Below are 6,727 nucleotides of genomic sequence, written 5' to 3'. Positions count from 1 at the left end.
AGCAGTTCTGTGTTCTCTTCCTTCAGTGGTCAGGTTATCAGGGACAGACCTGCAGCCGGGGAGAGAATACACAAGATCGCATGAATGCCACTGTTAGGACATGCAGTTTCACTCCAGGGGTTTTTATTCAAGTGTTTGATGGGATGGGGGAGGATGACGCTGAAGAGGCTCGATGCGGACAAGAAACGACCTCCAGACGCAGATCTCTGTTTAGCAAAGGACGCTTTACTACTTTAATAATAATCACAAGATTTTCACACACATTTGATTACTTAAACTCATGAATGTACACCTTTAGAGCCACAAAATGTGACCAAGTCTAAGGAACGAAAGAGTGAGACTTAACTGGGTTAAGATGGTTTACCCTCCAGTACAACACTGAGTTTTGTAGAGGCACCTGCGCCCTTGATTTACAACAAACACTCCATCTTTTGCGGATTTTTGCTGACGTTGCCTGTCGTGTATCCTCCTAGATATATCTCCCAGAATAATAAAAAGCTGAGACAGAGGTCAAAGATGAGCTAGTGGGGGCATGCTGTATGGGCCTTGGAGAGCATCTCTGCAAGGGCATTCCATGACAGAGAATAACATTACTTTTTTTTAAAGACACTATCATTTCCTACATGAGCTCACGCTTTCTAAGTTTATGAAGAGCATTATGACATTTTATTCACCATAATGACTATAAAAATGACATTGTATTAATTTTTTTCTTGGGATTTAAAGATAATTAGTATTCATTTTGTAAAAACCTAACGTATCATTTGTTCTATAACACTGCTGCTGGGACGTCTAAGGCACTTCACTGTGGTGCTTTTCTGTAATAAAGAAAAAAACTATTTGAAATCATTATAATATTCTTATAATATTCTTCGGGAGTTACGGAGCTCAAGACTGACTTTGAACCGACCTTATTGTACTTTATGATGATAATTTTTTTCTACCATCTTTTTTACGACATGACATCCGCACTGCATTTTACAGCATTGCTTTGCCATTGCGGCACAGCGGACTGGCAGAAAGAACACGTCCTCCTGAAAACTTGCTGCACTCATTATTATATCGCAGTTTCTTCCTGGTGACATTATCGCTCGCCCCAAAGTCGAATCTGCAGCAGCTGAGCGTCATTGAACCATTTCCTGGTTCCTCTCCATCATCTGCAGCAGCATCATTTTCCCCTCACGTGAACCCCTTACAGTATTCACTCACATATACTGGTGCTTTGCAGCATTTCGGCACTAACAGTAGCCTACCGTACATTATGTACTCCCTGGTAAATAACTGCACCACGCAGGCTTGGATACACACACCACGATGCATGTACAGTGTGGAAGTGTATCAGCATCTTTTACCCCTGCGTACGAGCCCCATCACCATCCAGTCCCGTACAGTGAAAGCCATACACGCAAATAACCCTTAAGGTTTCATTTACCTTGTTTTGATCCTCCTCGAAGTCTTGATCCCTCCAAAAAAAAATGCCTCTTCGCAGTGTTATTACCACTCGTCTTTTTGTGCTTCAGCTGGGAGAAGGAAAACACAAGTTGTGCGTCTTAAAGAGGGGATTGTGCCTCTGTGTGTCTTCCTGTGCGGCTCTCAGTTTGCAGACATGCCGGTTGTGTCAGAGTGAGGCTGCAGCGGCGGAGGAAGAGTCTATTCCTGCAGGACGAGATGAGAGCATGCAGAGGGAGAGAGGGGGAGGGAGGGAGCACATCAATGTAATATCACCCAAGAGAAGCTTCCATTTTATTCTCCACAATATACACTCAAAATATAACATTTAAAAGTACTTTGAAGGTTTTATTTAACTCATACAAATGTTTTGAATCATTACAGAGGTAAACATCATATCAGTCTTTTCATACAATTTATCTTTTTAGTCTCACAGTTATTTATTCATTAGTTTTCGGTTCAATCATCCAATGCCTTTAGGGTTGCTTTTATTGTCTCACGAAAGGAAAAAACGATTAGAGTAAAGAAATAGTGTTGCACAGAGAACAAACATATCACTAAAAGGCACTTAATAAATAAAAAACACAATTGCAAACCCTGCCATCAACATTAAACGAACACTTATAATACGAATTAACACTATTCAGAAAAATATGACTTTTTAGACTAGATGTCACCAATGTTTAAGGCAGCTTATTTAAAATTGTAGCAAATGTTAGCACATTCTCGATTCAAAAGACAGAAAGACACATAACATTAACTCAAGTTGTGCTTCTGCCCACTGGACAGACCCCCCAAAACTCTCATTTTAGCTCCGTCTTTGGTCTCCACCTAGTCCTGAGGGAAATATCTGGTTCTTTGGCTGCTAAATGATCCACTATGTTCAGTTAAGTTTGGTCCTGATCATGTAGCGTACAGGCGGTTTATTAAAGCTGTTAGCTGATCTGCCTGCACATGGAAACAAGGTTAATGAGAGCGACAAGACTAAACCAAAACAGTTGCAGAATGTAAGACCAAAGCAGTGTCTGAAATCACATACTAACATACTCAATATGTGTGTACTGCATACTGCCTACTAAATTAACGATTAAGTGTTCAGTAATTTATGAATGCCATTACTAGCAGACGGTTCACACAATCTTTTCTCTTCATCACATGACAGTGTCTAGCTATTTAGTACTATGGTTGAATTTAAATGTTCATCAAAATGTAAATCAACGTTACTTCTTTCACTCACTAATTATTGTCCATTATTATTTTTACAGCAATGGAAAAATGTATTAAATATGGTAGTGTTACATTCGTTTTCAACAGTACATTTTATATGTCCTTTGCTTTCCCCCTTCACTGTGCCTCAATGTCACTCGCCATCATTTATTTTGTATCCAACTGTTAATTTTTTAAACCGCCTAGCCCACAGCCATTTGACAGTCTAAAGAGCCGTAATGCATTTTGGGCTGGTTGAAAATGTTCACTCAGCTCAAGTCTCATATTCAAGCTTTGTAGAGTTGAGATGAGTCCTACTTTTGTAATTGGTTTTGTGACATAGAATAAACCGGCTTTTCGGCTTGAAGAGACAGCGCAGCCTTTCAGGATCAGGGTGAATTCATGTATATTCAGAGATACAGTATCAGAAAAAGAACGTGTTTTTTTAAACATCAAAGCATGTTAAGGTTCAAGTAGGAATGCTAATGTACAGAAAACTGAAAATGAGCATTATTTGTCCCCTTTAAAGGTGCAAAGTGTAATACCGAGCCACACGCTCAAAATAAATAGGGAGCATCATTACCCCTCTACTGCTAGCTTTATACAATCTAAATGTAATCTAAAATGGCCTACCTTAGTATGTTTTTGTACGTATATTTAATATTATAGTTGTTGTAGTGTGGTATATACCTTCACATGTTGGTAATGTTTATGTTTTCAATGTTTTAATATACAATTCTGGCCATATCTTACACCTTTCAGCTTTAAAGTAAATGGTATTGTGTTGAATGATTGAAAAAGACTTTGATAATGTCGTAATGCAATTGCCGGTTCCACGCCAAGTATGTATTACTTTCCCTTGACCTTGTACCTGAGAGTCGACTAAAGTGCTAATATAAGCCTTTTCTGCCCCTGAAAGTGCTTCTTAAGTCCTTGCTTTTTTTAGTTACGTTCCACACATGGTGCACAGAGAAGCCTCAACACACTCTGGCACCAGCATCCATCACCTTGTTTATAGCCTAGGCAGAGTGTGCGCCCATACACACAATCGTCGTGCACACAAACAGACACACAAATGCAAAGACATGTACACACACACACACACTACTGTTTTTGTTCTTAATCACTATTGTAGTGTTGTTGTTTTTTAGCCATTTATAGCCTTTTGGTTTTTATGGTTAGAAGTTGGTCACTTATGCCCTTGACCCATATCCACCACACATTTAAGTTTCAAGGCTGAATATAATGATAGAGATAGTCTTCTCTGTTGTCCTCTGGGTTTTTTCACACATTTCTTCAGACTTTCTCAAAGGGGCGTGCGCAAGTCTATTTGGTAAAAAAAACATGCTAGTGATTTGAAATTCAAACACTGTTTCTCAAACTGTCTGTTATAGTATCAGGTAGCAAATACATGTTTTTTATATTAGATACAATTGTTAAAATAAAATAATAATATTTAAATAGGCTGTTGTTCCCTTTCGGCTTCTGTTGACACTTTGCATTTTTATAGAACAATTTTCAAACAGTTAGTAACCAGTTAGTAATCTGACACCCTGTACGGCTCCGCCTCTTTGTGTAACATTATGAGTATTAATCTTGTTCGAATAGTCTCACAACAGGAGTTCAAATGGTTGTACTTTCCTTAATTGTGTCCAGGTAATGAGTTACTATAAAAATGTGCCCAACTAAAAGAAGTTGCCAATCTATGTCTGGGGTACTGAAATAAACACACAGTGACTGCTCTGAATACACTGATGCTGTGGCACGGATGAAACTCAGACACTTACAATAGATGCCATTTGAAAACTTCATTTGCATTTTATACCAAAATATGTATGGCAGAGCTCCACAGGGACCGCATGCCATTCATAAAAAGGGCAAATTAACATAGCAATGCTGCCACACCGCCATGATGTTGTTTTTCTAGCTCTCTTCAAAAAACATTTTTTATTGACAGAATGTTTCAGCTTCAGTCCGAAGAAAAGTATGAAAACAGTACGGTGGGAAGCAATGCATCGAAATACCATGAAGTATATTGGATTTCATAAAGAAAGCAGTAGTGACAAATACAAATAACTATAAGGTTGGATGGACTATGAACCACTGTTCATGATTACTATTGTAAAACAATACCTACTACTATAGATAAACATTTTATTTAGTATTCAGAAAGTGAAATGTAAACTCTGAATTAACCAATCCTTGAAGCAGAAGGCAGCTACTATATACAGCACCCGACGTCTGTTGTCTTGCTCAAGGGCACCCTAGCTGGGCCCAGAAGACAATCTGGCACCTCTCCATGTACCAGTCCACACTCTCTACTCAGTTTGCCCTATGTGCTTATGCCTATTGTGGAGATACTCAACCTGCATCTGATCTGCTGAAGCTGCATGCCCCGGGACAAAGAGGAGCTGGTATTGAAATACAGCACAGCTTGGATGCTGAACATCGCCTCTTGGCACCACTGCAGTCAAATGTATGGTGGATTAGTTCCCAGGACAGCAACTTAGTGCCGCTGTGCCATTTCTCAAGGCAGGATGTTGCAAAAAGGCAGCAATTTTGTTGTGTGCATCAGAATATCCTCAGTCAATAGTCTTTTAAATCGTTTTAAGTGTTCTCATTTTTGGTTACCTGCCTTAAGGCGCATTACATAACACCTACTCGCTGGTTTGTTACATCTGTCAGCTAAAACCATATTTTTCTATCTTATTTTACCACAAACAGAGGATTAGAAAGCCTGAAATGTGTGTTTCATGCATGAGCTTGAATTGTACAGTTTCACATGTAGCAGTCACCCCTCAGCATAAAGGACAGTTTAGCTGACAAAGAGCTGGCTCATGGCCCCTATACCACCTCTGGTTCATGTAGTACCGTCTATTAAGACATGTGGTAGGATCAAATCTCATACATTGTGATATAATATACAAGGCAGCAGAATGTCAGCTAAATGCCACAGGGACACATTCACTTTAAAGCTTTGGATTGTCTGAGGAACACAAATAGACCCACAGAAAGTGACTTTGAAGCCTTTGAGAATAGAGCCAAGTTAGAATACAAATATGTTTATCGATTACAATAAAATACTATGTCATTTAAAGTTGAACTTTAGAACATTTCATGAGAAGACATTTTCTGTTGTAATTGCTCCGTTCACTTTAATTTTACCTTAATTTAACTTACCTATGTTAAAGGGCCCATGTCATGCTTTTCCGGTTATTACCCATCCCCTTGTGTGTTATGAAGGTTTGTATGCATGTAAACAGTCTGCAGAGTCAAACCCCCTCAAAGTACACCCTGTAGCGAGTAAAACTCTAACACAGTCTATGCTGCCACAAAACGCCTCGTTGGAGATTCCTCATTTTCCATTGTTTGCTTCCTGGGTTCTGTGACGTGTAAACACCCAAATCGACAACAAATGACCGGATTGGCCCAATTGGACCAATCCGCGGAGCACCTCACACACCAGGACCCCTTGGCTAACTAACAGGGAGTCCCCATTGACTTGCATAGAGCTCCCTGAACGCTGGTAATAGACGAGTTGGGATCGTGGAGAAATGCTCTCCGCAGACCCATTCTCACAGCGTTATAAACCTTTTTCTTACTCAATATCAAGCCACACTTATTGTTTTTACTTAGGCTGTGAGTGTTTGTGTGTGCTCAGGGTGAGTTTCGCTTGTTCTCGCTGTATCGTCGACCCGGAAATCTGTCCGCTCCTCGCGGCAGCTCACAGCAACGAGCTAGCAACATCCCGACCAATCAGAGCACACTGGGCTCACAGGGAGGGGGGGGGCAGGAGCTCCAACAAGCCGTTTAGGACAGAGAGTGAATACCTGGTGAATACACATACTATACAGAGATGCTGTATGAGAAACCAATGTGATTTTGGAAAATTGCACAATTTAAATCTATTCTAGTAGACCTCAACAATGGAAATATGATCAGTAGAAATGGCTATGACATGGGACCTTTAATTCATTTATGTAACGTCCTCGTATGTATGTATGTATGTATGTATGTATGTATGTATGTATGTATGTATGTATGTATGTATGTATGTATGTATGTATGTATG

General features: G+C 39.7%; 1 long non-coding RNA gene across 1 annotated transcript; it reads right to left on the bottom strand.

Annotated features, from left to right (window-relative positions):
* Nucleotides 1–17: 17 nt before the first annotated feature.
* On the bottom strand, nucleotides 18–1,733 carry LOC104955932 (uncharacterized). Its single transcript, XR_799499.1, has 2 exons — nucleotides 1,433–1,733; nucleotides 18–49 (listed from the first exon to the last, which is right to left on the bottom strand). It is a non-coding gene; the product is annotated as an uncharacterized lncRNA (long non-coding RNA).
* Between the last annotated feature and the right edge of the window lie 4,994 nt (nucleotides 1,734–6,727).

This window comes from Notothenia coriiceps, unplaced genomic scaffold (assembly GCF_000735185.1).
Source record: "Notothenia coriiceps isolate Sejong01 unplaced genomic scaffold, NC01 NC01_scaffold00025085, whole genome shotgun sequence".
NCBI lineage: Eukaryota > Metazoa > Chordata > Actinopteri > Perciformes > Nototheniidae > Notothenia > Notothenia coriiceps.
Note: the sequence above shows the minus strand (reverse complement) of the source record. Positions and strands in the feature narration are given on the sequence as shown.